Source organism: Lycium ferocissimum, chromosome 6, assembly GCF_029784015.1.
Source record: "Lycium ferocissimum isolate CSIRO_LF1 chromosome 6, AGI_CSIRO_Lferr_CH_V1, whole genome shotgun sequence".
Taxonomy (NCBI): Eukaryota; Viridiplantae; Streptophyta; class Magnoliopsida; order Solanales; family Solanaceae; genus Lycium; species Lycium ferocissimum.
In genome coordinates this window covers 58,368,562-58,386,781 of record NC_081347.1, presented here as the reverse complement: position 1 = coordinate 58,386,781, position 18,220 = coordinate 58,368,562, and the positions used below count along the sequence as shown (strand labels likewise).

At 43.1% G+C, this 18,220-nt stretch overlaps 1 long non-coding RNA gene across 1 annotated transcript in view; it reads left to right on the top strand.

Moving 5' to 3' along the window:
* Positions 1-18,220, top strand: part of LOC132059891 (uncharacterized) — a 32,850-nt gene that overhangs the window by 850 nt on the left and 13,780 nt on the right. The window lies entirely within an intron of this gene.

Genomic DNA, 18,220 nt, shown 5'->3' with positions numbered 1-18,220 from the left:
CGAGGTACTAGAGGGGTTTGTAGTACCATGAGGGTCGGGGCTGTTATAAGTATTTTGAAACGGAGTTTTATGTATTACGAGTATTATATCTCTAACGAAAAACGGATCTCTTATTTTTTAGGTATTCAGATAAAGATGAATGTTTGTTAATTGGGTTAAGAAAGGGTTAGTACGAGCGGTGCTCGGTGGTTAGCCCCGGGTACCCGTCACGGCCCCTAGTCGGGTCGTGACACTTGTTTTCCATTTTGATGTGCTTGTACAAATGTATTCACTCATGTTATAGTGGAAATCCTTATGATTGAAATTAGACGTCTTAGGACAACGGTTCTTATGTCGTTTAGCCGACTTTAGGTCCCCGCACGCGATTTCTCTAAAAAACCACGGTCTTAACATAATTCTTCCTTTTATATATAAAAATAAGGTTTTTAGACCGCCCCTAAAGCAGATCACTATTGATTTTCCAAACTTAACAAGCAATAGCGTTTTTACATATAATTAAATTATGAGTTTTTCCACTCCAAACTGAATCATATTTACTTGGACAGTTTTTTTACCAAAAAAAATAAATGCACGGCCCATTTGGAGATAATACTGGGCTATTTCTTTAGAAAACAAGTGGAAGTTCTTAGCATGAATGCTGTTTTGGCCCGAAGTTGGCCCAAATTAGCCCCTCTTTTCAGACGGAATACACTAGTTAATACATAGAATATCTTTATAAATGATCATAAAAGCCTACACGTAATATAAAGTTTCCGGGTAAGACTGAAACGTATCAATACGAGTCAACCTGAGCCTCGGTGTATGGGTATAAAACAAACGAGATTTCTTGATAGTTCAATTTTTTTTTACATAAAGGGAGACTTTTTACAACTGGATAATACAAATCCAAAACTACGATACCCCTATAAATAAAGGGGAATATATTCTTTCAAAACATATGATATGCATGACAGTTCACCCTCTTGCGAAAAAAAAAAACACAAAATAGGTAGTTTAAACAAATACTCATACACTGTGATTCGAAGGTCAATGGTATAGTACGAATCCTTAATACTGGGGTGCCTAACACCTTTCCCAGGAAATCACCAGAACCATTACCTAGAACTCTGGATTATGTAGGATTTTTCACGGCATTTGAATAAACCCTTCACCACTGGTTTTCCTAATTTCCTAAAAATTAGGTGGTGACTCTTTTTTCAAAACAAGTTTGAAAGAGCGTCAGCGAGTTCGTTGTAGCCTTCTTACGCCTTAAACCTACACGAAAAAGCAAACCATTACAGATGGCGATTCTGCTGGGGATTTAAAGGTTCTAACCATAAGGATTCCGGTATAATATGAGTATATTTGTTATGAACTGCTTATGCGTTTACTTTTCCACAACTATTAACTGTCATTGCATGCATATCATAACTCCGCCACTCTTGACATTTATTTTACACTTTGTTCCAAAGGTGACTTCGCAGAGCACGCGATCGTTCCTTCACTATAAAACCAAAATCTTTCTCTTGGAACCGTTCTGAGGCGGGGTTGGTACGCGGTCATCCAACAGCCCTAACGGTTTGGCCCCAGTTGTCCGTTCGGGTTCCCGGTCATTTGTGAAAACCACTGCAGAAACTAGGATAGAGCTTAGCCAAATCCCTACTGAACTAGAGCATTTTATACCTAGACGGGCCTTGGGTATCTTAGACCTACCTAAGGCCTATTAAGAATGACCACCCTGTGTTCGGATGGTCTATGACCTGAGGGACACCGCACCTCATTTATGTATTATGTGGAAACGTGTTTGTGCCTATGTGGTGAACCATTGACCCTACGGGAACGAGGGGAATCTTAACCGTGTTTTGTTTTGTAGATGGAACGAAAAATTCGTTTTAATATCGTCACTGAAGGTCCAGAGGTTCTGAGGGCCTGATATGAATGGTTGGGGGACTCTCACCAAAGACCGATCAACTGTACCTTAGGACACTTGCCCTCTATCATGACAATAAAAGGTCGTCCGGAGTTGATGAAAGTATTGGCGGGGTTTTGGGATGACAAAGAAATGTTGTTCCATTTCGGGGATATCGAATGATTCCTACCCTAGAAGAGATCAGGGACACTATAGATAGTAATAGAACCTGTCTGAGGAGGCGACACAAGCCGGACCGCAATTTGTTGTTTCCATACAAACCCTCCATTAGCCAGATCATGGGATTTCTTTCTCTGACCGAGGGATCCTGGGCACAAGTGGCCCACCGTACAGCCTTAGGGATGCATGCGTAGGTTCGGAGATGTCGGCGAGACACCCTATATTAGAGAGGTCGGGAGAAGAGTGGGAAGCTGCTAGACCATTAGCCTTTGCCATAGCCCTACTAGGCACTATGGTCATCCCCCAAGACGAATCATTGTCCATAGACACCAAGGTGATATACCTGGTCTATACACTCTTCCACGGGAAAATCAAGGATCAAGAGACGAGCAATTTTGACCTGGCACCCATCATATTAGCCGACATCTTCCGGGCTCTTGAAAAATGCCACAATTGCTTTCGATACTTCCAGGGGTGCAATATGCTGCTACAGTGGTGGATTATCAAACACCTTAACATGGCCAAAAAAGTTCAGGGTTGGAGCCGACAAAACCGAATAGATCGTCTCACAGATTACTGAACGAACCTCGATTATACATCTAAAAGTTACTGGGTTGAGTTCTTCACCGACTTGATCGAAGATCGGATCCGTTGGATATTCCTCGACTTCATATCCAAGACCGTGGCAGTCCAAGGAAGGAATTGCCCATTCGTACCACTAGTCGAGATTCGGGGAATTCGTACTTACTTTTCGTCCAGGATTTTGAGACAGTCTGGCAGAAGGCAAGTAATCCCTTAGGTGGGAAACCCTGAGCAATTAATCATCGAACACACCGAATAGAGAATCAGGCACGGCGGGTAATCCTCAGAGAGTGGAATGGCCATGTGAGTTGGGGCCCGAAAACTATGGCTCCTGACAGATTTGACGCAGGGTGTGACCCCGGATATCGTGCATGGCTACAAAGACACCTAGCTCTCACACCGGTGCCAGAATCGGCACCTCCTCAGGAAGCCCAGGAGGATGAATGCATAAAAGAATGTTTGGAAGGTACGGACGAGCATCTGTCTAGGATCCTGGAGAAAACAGACCCAGTAATTGTTAGAATGGAGCTCTATCAAGCACGCCTTCGTATCCAGACTACTGCGAAGGGCCAAGAAGTCCAGAACAAACCAAGCCTCGACGTCAGCCGTGGGAGGACCTCCTTGAATGTTGTTTTCTTTCTTTTGTTATTTTAAAGCCCCATGACGGTTTTTGTCATCACTTTTGTAATCCCTGTGGGAAAGGATGTTATTATAAATCGTGATGGATTTTCGGGGAAATGGTTCACTTCACAAAAGGCAGTTACATGTTTCAAACGACTAGAAAGGCCCATTCAGGAGGCCTTAGGAATGTGAGTAGTATAAATAACTGCAAATTACATGCTTATCTGCTACATGCTTCTTACCTGCTATGTGTGCAATCACGTATTGAGCTTGAGTATCATTGATCCAATAATCTAGACCACGTACCAAAACAGAAAAACCATGAGGTTGAAAACTTACCCAAATTTATCTCCAAAAAAAGGTTAACTTAGAATGGCAAAGCAAGATGGACAAGAAGCACGGATCCTGGGAGAAACGACAGAAATTCTACTAGGCAAAGTGCTGCAGATGGAAAACATCTCCACGAATAGGGAGAAAGATTGAGGAGGTAGATGGATTGCTGAACTTGGTTGGAAACCAGCCGAAAGGCGTACCCCAAGAGCAGTACTACGAAAAATATCCCCGATGAGGTGAAGGAGTTGGTGTTGAACTCCATACCACTGGAAAGAAGACCTGTGACCTCCAGGGAAAGAATCCCAGAGGAAACACATGGAGACCAAGGGGGAGATTCGGACCCGTCGATATTCACGCAGGATCCACATGAGGGGGAAGAACCCTGGGAGAAAGACCTCGAGCCCGCTGAGGAAGAAGAACCAGAAGAAGAAGAAGAGGAACCAGAAGGGAAAGAGGAAGGACCTCAGGACATAGAAGAGCCTATTGACGTCTGGGTCGAAGGGGAAGAGAACCCGTTTGATATGTTCCTCGAGTTCCAAGGAAACGATGCAGATGAAGAGTCTAGTTATTATGCCCCCACTGATGACGGAACCGACTTCTATGCGCCTTCGCCCACGATGATACCCACCGTCTCCGCAACGGCTTCAGAACACCTCGGAAGGGCAAATCACCCCACCCCAGCCCCGTGGAGCATAGCCTTCAAAGCTCGGTCTTCTCCAATCATGGTAGCCCTGCTACCTATCACCTGTAAGGAAATATTCAGGAAGATGATGGCCGCCGGGATGGATTGCACTACTAGGGCTAGATTGCCAATCCCCGACTTGGTATACGCCTACAAAAGATGCCCATTTCACCTCAACCAGGTAGGGCACACCCTAAATAAGTACGTAGCATTGAGAAGCAGAATCGTTAGTCTCATAGACGACAAAATTATTGGGACCTTATTAGGGCCACACACTTTGCTGGTTCATGACCCCATCACTCCGTGAGAGGGGTTACCCCCGAAACCCAGATATGGTGGTACGATTTTACCATCTTTGAAGAATTATATGCTCGCCTCTTCGCGACTTTGGCTTCATTAAACAGAGTCAGGCCTGTAGAACCTACCTACGAGCCCACACCAATAGGGCCCAATAGGAACAAGTTCTGCCTATATCATACCGGAGCCAGGGGCATGATATCGAAGAATGCCACGCTTTCAAGCTCAAACTCGAGAACATGATCAGGACCAAACAGATTTTGGTCCTACTTCTGCCGTGGTTCTGAGCAAGGAAAGGTCCGACAGAGAGAGCAAGTCCGTAAGGACGACAGCTTGCAAGAATTATACTTTTGGGTAGATACCAGGTGTCCCATCTTTTGCACAACTGTTGCCCCCACCCTCATAAAAAAATGTAAGGGAACCGCGCCGACCTAATATCCCAATGGAGGGATACGCGGGAAGCCCTAGTCGGGTCTGGTCTGGGGATGTCTGTAGCTAGGACTAGTCAAAAGGATATTTAGGAAGAATGTATATCCTGATTTGTAATCGAACTACGTAGGGCCTGATTTCCTATGGTGGGATATGTAGGGAGTATACGTAAAACTCGATCCTTTCTGTTTTAAATTTTAAATTCCCCTCCCCCTCTGCCTAAATGACAAGGCTCAAGGATCGCCATTCTAAGTCAACCGCAGGGCCACTAAATCAAGACTCACCCGAGCATAAAAGCCCATAATATCCCAAACTCTAGAACGTCGAATCAAGGGTACTCAAGCTTCAATATACGACCTTATGTGCTATTTGTGTATTAAATATCCATATTTGATATTGTGCTTTATAATTGATGTGCTGAAACTAACTCTTTGACCGTTGAGTTATTCTTATCTTATAGAAAAAGGTCGGTTAGTGTGGTATCAAAAGCTGGCATATTTCACTAGATCTAAACCCGCGTTACCATCCCTCTCCGACAAAGGGAAAGATAAGATGACTGGTACTCCCGAGGAAACAAGAAACGAGCTCACTCTCCACAATGGGGATGCCTATGACTCGCAAGAGGCCGCATCTCAAGAAGATATAATCGTAGCATTGTTAACTACCGTCGCTACTCTCCAGGAAAAATTAGCCAGGAGGGAGGCAGTCGACTCAGAAAAGAACTCCACTGAAGGGAAAAGGACCCCTCCCCCCTTCCCTGTGTTGAGTTGTATAGTGCTCGGCCATTTTCCCATGTACCCGCCGGGAACTATGCCCCCACCACTAAATATCGCCAATCCAAACCATGTCGACCCTTCTTTCTATATCTTTCCACAGGAAAAAATGCTCAAGGCCCAGGGACTATTCATTCGGTCCCCACACATCAAGGGCCCCAGGAAGTATTCTACCATCAAGCTGGTCAAACGCACGCACCAGCCCCGCAGGCGGAACAAAACACTGCTACCCCATTCAACCCTATCATCCCCCAGATATCTCTCTTCACTCCCAACGCGCCAAATGAATCCTCCCCAGGGCATAAAGAGCTAGATCACTATGAGGAGATGGAGAGGGTTTGGAGAACTGAACAGGATAAACGCGAGAAAGACATGGAGAAAAAGATGGAGGAGTTGCTGGAAAGGTCCACTTGGTCTACAAAGAAGGCGACAGGCCTAAGGTATGAGGACCTGTGCATGCACTCGGACCTAGACCTGCCAGAAGGGTTCAAGATCTGGAAGTTCGAGATGTTCAATGAGACAGGGAACCCCAAAGCACACCTCTGTTCATACTATGACCAGTTGGTTAGTGTAAAGAAGAATGAGCCCCTGTTCATGTGATTGTTCAGTCGCAGCTTGACAAGTGAGGTCGCGGAATGCTTCGCCACACAGGACATGCGACAGTGGCTCTGTTGGGAAGATATGGCGAAATCCTTTATGGAGAGGTTCCAATTCAATATCGAGCTCGTGCCAGACCGCTACTACCTTGAAAAGGTCAAGCAAAAATCCCAAAAAAATTACAGGGAATTCGCTAGCAGTTAGAGGGCTGAAGCAACCCACGTACAGCCACCCATGAACGAGGGGGAGCTCGTTTCCGTGTTTATCAGGTCACAAGAGCCAGATTTCTATGATAGGATGTTGTCGATGGCTGGAAGACCGTTTTTCGAGTTGGTAAAAATGGGAGAAGCCATAGAAGATGGCCTTAAGTCTGGGAAGATCGTCAGTATCTTCAACAAAGCATCTGGGCAGGCCGCCACAGGGATCTTTCGGAAGAAGAAAGAGGACGTGGCAAGCATATCCCACATTTCCGACCAAAACCCGAAAGGACCCTTACTAGCCCACCAAGCATCGCCTCTTCAAAATTGTTCTACCTCCCTATACAGCCCAACTCTGGTGTATTACACCCAGCCAATATTTACCATGGCTATGCCAATATACATGGCTCCGCCCCTGCATACCAACCAGCACCACAAAAAATATACCAACCACCACCCCAGCAAAACTACCGCCTACCACAAAATAACCTCCCGCAAGCCTATCAAACCCAGAACTACCAAAATCAGCCATCGCCCCTACATATAATGTACCACGCCCAGCTCTCGAGAAGAGACCTGTGAGGGAATTTACGGCACTCCTTGACCCGAGGGCTAGATTGTTAGAAAGGCTGCTGACCGCGGGACTAATCCAGAAAGCCCCACCAAAGTTAGTGCAACCAGGGAGTCGATTTTACCGGGCCGATCAAACTTGTGCTTACCACTCGGGAGGAATCGGACACAACACTAAAGATTGCATAAACCTGAAGCACAAAATCCTGGATCTAATCGACAAGAGGGAAATCGTTTTGGACACCGCCGCCCCTAACATAAACATAAACCCATTGCCAAATCACGGGAACAGCGGGGTCCACATGATAGAGAGAGACAAAGACTGGGAAGCCTGCGCCACGCTACTCCCCGGACTCACCCAACCTCTGGAACAGACGGTGGCTTCCCTCACACTCCAAGGACGTCCTAAGTTCAGGGTCTTGATCCCCAGTCCGAAGGTTCCCAAGAACGTGTTCAGAACTTTGATCCCAGCACCTATGGAGACCCAGATAGTGCGACAGGCTACGCCGGATCCCGAAAGGACGGTCACCATACAGACCGCAATGACCCAGGGCATGACCCGTTCAGGGAGATGTTACACTCCAGAAGAATTGGCCCAAAATGCTGCAAAGAAAGAGAATGCTCAGAAAAGGGCGATAACTGAGGGAGAGGCCGAAGATTTCTGGCAGCGTATGCAGCCCAAGGACTATTCTATCGTCGAGCACCTGAAGAAAAAGCTGGCGTAGATTTCGATGCTATCACTATTGGCTAGCTCGTCGCCTCACAAACACGCCCTCATGAAGGTATTAAATGATACACATGTGCCGGCAGGGACTAGCAGTGAGGATTTGGCCAGACTAGTGGCCCATATCACTGGGGAGCACAAGATCTACTTCTCTAAAGAAGAACTATCCGTTGAAGGGATGTCCCACAACAAGGCCCTCCATATCACTCTGGAGTGCCGTGATAAGGTGGTAGGGAGAGTACTGGTGGACAATGGGTCAGGCATCAACATCTGCCCCACTACCACCTTGACGCAGCTTGGCTACGACATAGGAAAGATTTGCCAGAGCGCGACCAACGTCAGAGGTTTCGATGAGGCCTTAAGTGTCTCCTTAGGAGTGGTCGACTTACAGATCCGGGTCGGACCTGCCTCCTTCACGGCAGAGTTCCAAGTCATGGCAATCACCGCTAACTACAATATGCTCTTAGGAAGGCCTTGGATCCACTCCGCCGGTGTGGTAACATCAAGTCTGCACTAGGCCATCAAATTCGAGTGGCAAGGACAGGAAATTGTTGTGGCAGCAGAGAAGGATGTTCAGAAGCCGCCTTACAACACCATCTCTATGATCGAAGGAAATTTTCCTTTCTCCAATTTTCACATAAGGGGATACGCAGGGGCAACCCCTGTAGAAGAAGAGGTCGGCAACCTTATGCCAGTCGTCTATCGGATGATTGCCTCTACACTGTTGAGAAACGATTTCGAAACGGGAAATGGCCTAGGAAAAGACGTCGAAAGGATAATAGAACCTGTGCCTCTCTAGGAGGAAATTACCATTTTGGTCTAGGGTATACTCCTAGCGAGGATGAGCTCACGACGGTAGTGAGAAGGGAACCCAGAACGGGGAAACTGCTTCGTCTGATCCAGGGTTTGTACTAGTCACCAGAAAGATGCCGATGTTGAATGAAGAAGAAGCTGTGCAAGGTCTTAAATCCTTGTTTCAAGAAAAGGGATGCTATGCAGTTACTGAAGAAAGTCAGGAGACGCCCAGTATATATGGCCTGGAGCAGGAAGAGTACCTGAACAATTGGACATACACACCCCTCTTGGTTCCTCGGTAGAGAGATGAATTTTTTATTAAAAATAAAATCTTTTGCTATAAAAAAGTGACGTCGGCCGAGGCCCGAACGATCGCCCCTTTTTCCTGAAAAGGATGTGCTGTGATGCTCCACCGTGGGAATAGTTCGATGTTGTTCTGGACCAGGACCGCGGTTGTAATATGATGTTTTTTGAATTAATGAAAGCCTCGTAAATCACTGCCTTTTGCCGACTGTTAATAACCGCTTTCATTTTTTGCTAACTAAGTAATAACAGCTGATAATAAGCCTAATATACATCACATCACTTTTCAGTAGTAATCATAGTAAAACGGCCAAAAAAGTCATGACATATGGCGAAACGAGCGAAGAGGGAGACCAACAAGAGTATGAAGAGTACGATGAATCTACGATGATGCCAGAAGGGCTAGCGGAAGAGTTGGAAGAACTGGAAGAAAAAGAGAAGCCAAATATAGACGAAACTGAGATGATCGACCTCGGTGACGGAAGGGATGTCAAGGAAATGCGAATCAGCACCTACTTGGGAGCTCCGTAAAGAGAAGAGTTCATAGTTTTACTAAAAAGTACGCAGATGTCTTCGCTTGGTCGTACGTGGACATGCTAGGGCTCGGCATTGAGATAGTGGCTCACATACTGCCCATCAAGGAAGGATTCGCCCCAGTCAAACAAAAAATGTGAACGTTTAAACCGGACATGAGCATCAGAATAAAGGACTAGGTCGAAAAGCAGATCGAGTCAGGAATAGTAGAGGTCATATCCTATCCCACTTGCGTGGCCAACATAGTGCCAGTGCTAAAAAAGGACGAAAAGATCCGAATCTGTGTGGACTACCGAGATCTCAACCAAGCTAGTCCCAAGGATAACTTCCCTCTCCCAAACATCCACATCCTGATAGATAACTGCGCCAAACATGAATTGCAGTCATTTCTGGATTGTTTCGCCGGATACCACCAAATACTCATGAGTAAAGAGGATGCCGAAAAGACAGCTTTCATCACCCCTTGGGGCGTCTATCTTTACAGGGTGATGCCCTTCGGCCTCAAAAATGCCGATGGCACATACATGAGGGCTATGACTACTTTGTTCCATGACATGATGCATCGAGAAATCAAGGTCTATGTGGACGATATCATCATAAAGTCAAAAGTACACCGCACATTTGCACAAGTTCTTCGATAGGGTTCGCAAGCAAGTTCAACCTAAGGCTAAATCCTGCTAAATGTATATTTGGAGTGCTTGCTGAAAATTTGTTGGGGTTCATAGTCAGCCGCTGGGGCATTGAATTGAATCCTACCAAAATCAAGGTGAACCAGGAATTGCCGCCACCCAAAACCAAGAAGGAGGTCATAAGCTTCCTGGGAAGGTTGAATTACATTGGGCGGTTCATAGCCCAGTCCACCGTGATCATAGAGCCAATCCTTAAGTTACTCAAGAAAGACGCTCCCACGAACTGGACGGAGGAATGCCAAGAGGCATTCGATAAAATCAAGGGTTATCTCTCCAATCCCCCCCGTCTTGGTGCCGCCCAGGCAAGGGAGTCCTCTCTTATTGTACTTGTTAGTGTCGGAGAACTCTTTCTGTTGTATGCTGGTCCAACATGACGAAGAAGGCAAAAAGGAATATGCCATCTACTAACTGAGCAAGAAGTTTACATCCTGCGAGGCGCGGTACACCCTCATGGAAAAGACCTGTTGTACTCTGACTTGGATTGCTCAGAAGCTAAGACACTACCTATCGGTATTCACCACCTACCTCATATCCCGAATGTATCCTCTAAGATACATCTTCCGAAGAACCGATGCCCGTGGAAAAATTGGCTAAATGGCAGATATTACTGAGTGATTTGACATCGTATACATAGCACAAAAGGCGATCAAATGACAAGCCATGGCCGACCTCTTGGCGGAGAGCCCTGTCGACGATGGACTTGAGCCCTTACGGACCTTCTTCCTAGATAAGGAGGTACTAGCCATGGAGGAAGAACTGACAGAACCATACAAAGGATGGAGGCTATTCTTTGATGGTACATTCAATTATAAAGGATCAGGCGTTAGAGCGTTGTTGATATCATGAACGGGAAAACATTATTCGATGGCTGCGAAGCTTAAATTTAGATGCACCAACAATATGGCAGAGTACGAAGCATGTGTCCTCGGTATCAGAATAGCACTGGACATGAACATACTAGAGCTGCTGGTGATCGGAGACTCCGATTTACTCATAAACCAAGTGAAAGGGGAGTTGGGCGACCAAAAATGACAAGATAGTCCGTACGTAAATCTGGTGCAGAGATTATGCGGAAGATTCAAGAACATCGACTTCAGGCATACCCCGAGAGCCTAAAATGAGTTTACGGACGCGTTGGCTACGATAGCCTCCATGATCCAGCACCCTAAGAGTACTTGTATTGATCCCTTTGAGATCTCCATAAGAGAAGAACAGGCTCACTGCGCCCGCGTCGAGGCCAAGCCGGATAGCCAACCATGATATGCCGACATCAAGATGTGCTTGGAAAAAAGGGAGTACCCCTCAGAAAGTTCGATAAATCAGAGGAAGACCGTCAGAAGACTGGCCAACGATTTCTTCTTAAACAAAGAAGTATTGTATAAAAGGACGCCTGATCTCGGTTTATTTAGATGTGTGGACACCAAAGAAGCCACGAGATTATTGAAAGAGGTACATGCGGAGGTGTGTGGTCCTCACATGAATAGGTTTATCCTTGCGAAGAAAATCCTAAGGACGGGACACTACTGGATGACCATGGAACATGACTCGTGCAAATTCATGCAGAAATGCCATCAATGCCAGATACACGGAGATTTAATCAAGGTTCCTCCTACTGAATTACACGCGATGAGCTCCCTGTGGCCCTTCGTAGTGTGGGGGATGGACGTCATAAGACCCATCGAACCGCCGGCCTCCAATGGACACCGTTTCATCTTAGTCGCCATTGAATACTTCACCAAATAGGTGGAAGCCACTTCCCACAAGTCGGTAACCAAGAAAGTCACGATCGATTTTTGTCCGGAACAATCTAATATGCCGCTTTGGCGTACCCAAGTCCATCATCACGGACAACGGTGTCAACCTGAATAGTCATTTGATGAAGAACATCTGCGAACGATTCCGGATAACACACAGAAACTCTACCGCCTACTGACCATAGATGAACGAAGCCGTAGAGGCTGCTAACAAGAATATTAAAAGAATCCTAAGAAAGATGATCGACAACTACCGAGATTGGAACGAGCAGCTGCCTTAGGCTTTGTTGGGGTACCGAACGACGACTCGCACTTCCACTAGGGCGACTTCTTACCTCCTCATCTACAGTACAAAAGCGGTTATCCTAGCGAAAGTGGAGATCCCCTCGCTCCGGATCATCCAGGAGGTAGAGTTATAGGATGCCAAATGGGTTAAGAGTCGTCAGGAACAGCTGGCTATGATAGAAGAAAAGAGAATGGTGGCAGTGTGCCACATACAACTATACAAGCAAAGGATGTCCTGAGCCTTCAACAAGCGGGTCAAAGCCCGCCTCTTCCAGATCGGGCAACTCATACTCAAGCGAGTGTTTCCCCACCAAGAAGAATATAAAGGAAAATTCACGCCGAAGTGGCAAGGGCCATACATGGTCAGAAAAGTACTCTCGGGAGGAGCCGTAGTCTTAACCGAAATGGACAGGCAGGAGTGGCCCAAGGCTATCAACGCTGATGTGCTCAAGAGATACTATGTTTAGGCTTCCCTTTGTTTGTAATCGTATTGTTATTTCATTGTAATCGCATCTTCTGCTTGTACTTGTACTAAAAAAGGTGGGGAAAGGGGGGGGGGGGAGGGGGAACTGGTCGTCTATATAATGAACTACGCAATGACCTGATTTTCCACGACGGGATACGTGGGCAGTCCATATCGGACTTGATCGCTTTATTAGAAACCAAAACTCAATTGCTTTTACCCGGACTACGTTCGACCTGAATTCCTGTTGCGACAGGATACATAGGCGCTTTCGAGCTCGGTCGTCACAAAAGAAAAACTCAAAACCACTAAGAAAACCCTAAAGGCGATGGAGACGGCGAAATTGAAACGTATAGACTGGCCAGTATCAAATCCACACTGGGGTAGAATTTTTGAGAAGATCTCAAAAATTCCTACTAATGAACAATCAACGTAAAAGATAGCAAAATAAGACCCCACCCTGGGGCAGAATTTTTTGAGGGGGCCTTGTTGACACTCAATTTTTACCCTCCAAAATTCAAATTAATTAGTTAAGCTTCTTGAATTTCATACAGTGTGAAATAATTCTTTAGAAATTAAAAAAAAAAAAAGCTTTCTAAACTACTTTTGGTGATATTTTATCATTTCATTTGGCAAAAAATACACTAATATATATTATGTATATTTTACATATAATTTTAAGCATTAATTGTCAATTTTATCAATTTGAAAATCAATTCACCCAAAAGGCAAATGTCTTAGTTAAGTGCTTATTTTTATCAACATGTTTCACAAATGAATATTTTACTTTATTAAGTCAAGAAGCTTAATTAGTAATTGAATAATAAAATTAACTTGATATTATTTTGATCTGTTTCAGTTAAGTCGGCCTACTTAGAATAAGATTTGGTTACATTTTTAGAACCAAAGAATATCTATTAGATTAAATGGCTAATCTTCTAAATACTGAATTCAGCCCTTTTGTATTTCATTATTTTGGACCAATTTCAGCCCAAATTCACCAAAATACCCAGCCCAATTTGCTAAAGACCCAGCCCACTTCTATTTAAATCTCCCTTTCAACTTTCAATTCCCAAAATTAAAGAGCAACCAAACGAAACCTATGGCTCTTCAACCACAATCCAGCAAAATCCAGCTAATTTTGGTAACAGCTTAACACGTTTTCTTCTTCTCAGTATCTGTCTCTCTGCAATGGTTGAACGGTAATATTTCTTTTTCCTTTTCTTTTCTGCAATCACGTACGAATTCAGAGAAATTCCAGTTGTTTTGTCATTGAGTTTGAATTTCAAAAGATGTTGGAATCCCACATCAGTTTTGGGCATTTTTCTGTTCTATAAATAGAGCTCACTTCTCTTTAAAAAAATGGCGTTGAGACCAGAATATTAGTTCTTATACCATAAAATGAGTTTTTCATAACCCTAAGAGTAAGAACACTCAAAAATTCGGCGAAGCCGCGAGTTTCGAGGACGTTCTCACTCAACTATAATTTTTGGAAGTCGTTTCCATTCATTGGAAATCGATTCGATGTGAAAGGTGTTCATCGACACTCGTCGTTGCACGACAAAAATGTAAAATTCCTAATTTTCTTTCCTTTCTTGGTTTCTGTTTAGATTCGTAGAATTTGTGTTATGTGTTTAGCTTAGTTAGTTCTGTGGTGGTTCTTCAAAAATGCTTATTTTCTGTTAGTGTTAATTTAAGTCACTAGTAATTAGCTATATGATTACCGTATAGTGCTCAGCTTATGGCTTATTACCATGATGTTAGTCATCAATAATCTGTTCTTACTCGTTCCGCCATTAGCTTGATTATATCATTTGTTGTTAACTAGTTATTATTGTTGGGCTAAGCTGATTACCATTAACTAAGGATGAGGATTAAGATAGGTGTTTAAGTGTAATTGTTGAATGGTATTTAATTTTCATCCCCTTTTACGTGATTAAGTTCCGTTGGTTGGAGGTGGAGTTCGGTTTGGACCTTGGATGTGTGCTAGCTCGAAATTCTTTTCTTTATTTTTTTTGGAAACGACATCGCTTTACATCTCAACATTGTTAACTTAGTTGTATTCTTGAGTTTTTGATAACTTTATTCTGTATGTGTTGGATTCAAATGTTAGTATAAAGTTAGAAATCTTTTGTCTTTTCTTTGTTATACGGGGCTGTTAGGTTTGAGTATTGAGTGTGAAGGCTCATTATAGCTTTCCCCACTTTCAGTTCTTGAAAGCCTAGTTGTTTAAGTCTTTAGTTTATGAGCACGAAATTAAACTCAACATGCTATCCCGAATCTGTGCGATGTTGTATGTGGCGTAGCTGTTTTATATAATGGTTTTTCCATGGGATAAGTATTGATAAGTGTGTCCATAATGCCCCAATCTTACCGATGTTCCTTCATCGATTAGCTTAAATCAAAATGAATAGAGCAACGATGTATGTTTATGTCCATAATCGAAATACAACCGTGTTCTTGCGGCATCATTATATTAACTTAAGAACCATAATTTGATTAAACTCAATATACTTCCAGTAGGAGCAACTTTTTAAAAAACTTAAGTGTTTACTTTGGAATTGAGGTCATCTGAGGCAACCAGTTTATTGAGAAATGAATTCTCTTCCTAACCTGTTATGTTGTTCACTCAAGCATACTTCATTATCATGAGTTGTTAAAGATTGTATGTCAAACATACGATGGTAAAGTTACACTGAAATTGAATAGAGTTGCAAATTCTCTTGTTTAGGGGAAAGATCCCACTTTAAACCAGTAGTTAACCAGGGTTTCCAAACCAGACCATACACTCTTTAGTTTATTATGTGTTTGATTGAGTTTTAACTTGTGCAAAGAATCTTTAAAAGAGCTACTGGACATGTTTTTGAAGTTTGTTTGGTTTTAGTCAACCCACTTTCTTTAAGTATATATGGAGTTTAAGATACATACCAGCTCCGTTTGAATTAATTGCTTTTAAATGTTAAGATAAAGGATAGTCTTGTGGATTTGATTTGAGCTTTAATTTGTTTAATTGTTAAAGAGTTGTTTGTGCTAAACTAAGTGATAAACTACATTTATATTAGCTCATGAACTGTGGTATGTGTTTTACCTGATCCTGCTCCATTGAGAATGTCGGTTGAAACAGTTAAGCTCCGTCACTAAACTTCTGTTTTAAGGATGAAATGAATAGTGTGCATTCTGCTTGGGAATTTCTTTTTCCAGAACCTTTATCTCTTATGTGTTATATGCCAAACCTGTGATTTTCATATGATTCAGAGCTCTTTTTCTCTTAGTGGTTTCCCTGTTGTCTTATGATTGTCATGTCGGCCGAAAGCCAAGGCAAGCTTTGGGTTTGTTTTAGCCTTCTCCGATAGCTTGCCATGCCTAAGGTTCTGGAAACCCTTTGGATCTTGCGCGGCATTGGAAACATGGATGGTAGTAGCCCCCATTGTTTCCCTAATATTTTTAGCCTAATGCTTTGTTCTATATGGCCAGTCTTGGAAAGTTAATTTTTTCTTTAAGAACAATGTTGAGTTGATGCACTTCTTTTCATGTGTTGGTTTACTAGTTGTTAGTTGGAGTCGTTTGAAATTGTTTAAGTAAGGGTCTGTTAAGGTTTAGTTGAGTTTCCCTCGTGTTTTAATCTTAATAAGGATTCCTATTTTCTTACAAGCTTGACCTGTAGCTAATCCTCGCTTAAAAAATGACAAGGAGCTGTCCCTGTTTTGTTTTAGTACAGGTTAAACCCAGTAGTTTTTCTTTGTTTTATCATGTTGTAGCATTAGTTCCAAAATGTGCGTTTGCTTAGATATTAGTGTGACTAGCTACTGGTTCCTGCCCTTTTATGTTAAACTTGTTCTCTCTAAAAGATAGTCTAACTACTCGATTTAAAACTTCCCACGAGTATTAGATCAAAATACCTTACTCTCAAGACATGATAAGGTGGAATCATTTAGTTTGACATTTTGTTTCATCTTTGATAAAACTGCTACTTAGGCTAGATAGAGGCTATCTTAAAATGTGTGTAAGACAACTCAAATCGTTCATGTTTGATTGAAATGCTCAGCTTAAGGTCTTTACAAATGGAAATCTGTTTACTATGCATTTGGCATGATATAAGCAACTTCATAACTTCCCCTCCCCTTAGTTAGCTACTGTCAATGTTTGTTACACCATAGAATGACTACATGTCGAATTCAAAGCTAGAGTTTGTTCACCATTAGCTGTAGTTTAGTATATTCTTGTTTCCTTTTCTTTACTTCAAATCACTTGTTGTTTTAACGTAGAAATATTATGATGCTTCTAGAAAGGATTTTCAAAGTTTGAATGGGTAAGCGTGTTTTTATCCGTGATTTGTGGTATGTGACCTCTTTCATTAAGGACGTTGAGGAGAATAGTTTAAATCAGTCCGTAGGTTTCATCTTGAGATTTAAAGAGGTAGTTTCTGGGAATTTTATTTCTATATTATGAACTATTTTGTCTTGATAATGTTGAACTTGATTCTTTTGTCACGTCAACCTATCTTCCAAATATAAATCAAATTACGGTAATTCTTTAACAAGTGCGGCAGTTTTGCGTTCTATGTGTCATTAGTTTGTTAAAGCCCTTTGTTTCGAGATACTCATTCTGCACCCCTCTTTTCTTTGCATGAACTGGGGAGTTTCAAATCCCATATGTCCTCAAGATGCTTTCCAAGGACCATTGCACATCTGATATGTGCTTTTTGCACATTTTGATGACTTGCTGCTATCTGGAGGGCAGCAGAAGTCTACTGTTGTGTTTGGTTGCTGTACTGTTTTGCTTGCCTTCTTACCAAGGTTGGGTTGTTGATTGTGCTACTGAGCAGTTGGCATATTTCGAAGCTTGAAATGTGGCCAGGCTACTTAAACTACTACTGCTATTCGTTATTGCTACACTTAAAGCAGATTTGCTGCACTGTTGAGCCAAATTTTGGCTACACTTTGAGGTCACCTTGTTGTCACCTTCGAGGGAAACTGCTGCTAGCTATTGTTGCTGCTCTGCTGCACTTGTTGCACTCCCTGCAGTTGTGATTTGAGGACGACGATTGCTGCATTTTTCAATGCTTTTAAAGTATTGTGATCTGGGGTAAATTAGCTATTGCCCTTGTCCAAAGAGAATGAACAGGTACTACACTTGATGAGGTATACAATTGATGGTTTCTGAACTCATTTTGTTGCTATCCTACTATTGTTATACGTTGGCGGATAGCTGATGTGCCAAGCCTATTATTATAGCATTTAAAGGTAGAAACTTGTTATATCGTAGTGTCCAGTTGAGACATTTCAATAAGAGATGAGGAACAAAATCAGTTCCCGCCCTTGAATTCCTGTTATGTTTTGGTGACTGAGTTACTGCCTATTTCAGCTCTTGGTGATGGATTTAGGGATCAAGATGACGAGAAAGAAGAAGGTCGTGGATTACCGACCTAGGATCAAATGGGGGAGTTTGACCACGACTAGTGCCCTGGAGATGGGAGAGAAATTGAAGGATATGGGGGCCTGGGATAGTAGTGGGGATGCGACCA